Here is a 1,025-nt window from a genome sequence, read left to right on the forward strand (position 1 = left end):
ACAAAGTGGTATCAGAGCCTCGTTGTCAATGGCTAATTTACAAGTTGTTGGTGGAGTAAAGAAGCTTAACAATCAGAACTATAACACATGGTCAACTTGCATCATGTCTTATATGCAAGGACAGGATCTGTGGGAAGTTGTGAAAGGGACCGAAACAAAACAACCTGAGGCAGAAGATAACAATGGAAACCTACGAAAGTGGAAGATCAAGGCAGGCAAGGCAATGTTCGTCTTAAAGACAACCGTCGAAGAAGATATACTCGAGCATATCAGGGATATGTCAACACCAAAAGAGGCATGGGATACGTTGTTAGCCTTATTCTCTAAGAAGAACGATACAAAGCTACAGTTACTCGAGAATGAACTCTTGTCTGTGTCTTAACGAGACATGACAATTCCTCAGTTCTTCCACAAGGTGAAGTCTACTTGTAGAGAAATTACGGAGCTTGATCCTTAGTCTCAAATCAGTGAGACGAGGATGAAAAGGATCATTATACATGGTCTCAAACCAGAGTTTAGAAGCTTCGTAACTGCAATTCAAGGTTGGGCAACTCAACCCTCACTAGTTGAGTTTGAGAATCTCTTGGCAGGACAGGAAGCCTTAGTGAAGCAGATGGGAGGTGCCACGGTTAGGACTGATGATGAAGCACTTTACGCAGAGAAAAGTAAAGGGAAGTATAAATCACAGTCTAAAAAGAAGTCAGACAAGAGTAAACACCATGAACAAAGAAAGACGAGTTGCAAGTTTGATAAAGGAGAATCGTCTGAAGATAAGACAAAGAGTAACCGTTCCCACAAAAGATTCCCTTTCAGGTGTAATAATTGTGGGCGTAGGGGTCACATGGCACGTGATTGTCGTTCAGAAAACGTTGAGGAAGGAAATGCTGCAACATCTCAAGTAGAAGAAACATGGGATGCAGAAGCTTTTTATGCTCAAGACCAAGAAGAGGTGGCATTTAACGCAACAGTAGAAAGTCGTGGCAACAAATTTGAAGAATGGATAGTAGATTCTGGATGCTCTAATC

Source organism: Lactuca saligna, chromosome 5, assembly GCF_052625555.1.
Source record: "Lactuca saligna cultivar CGN05327 chromosome 5, ASM5262555v1, whole genome shotgun sequence".
Taxonomy (NCBI): Eukaryota; Viridiplantae; Streptophyta; class Magnoliopsida; order Asterales; family Asteraceae; genus Lactuca; species Lactuca saligna.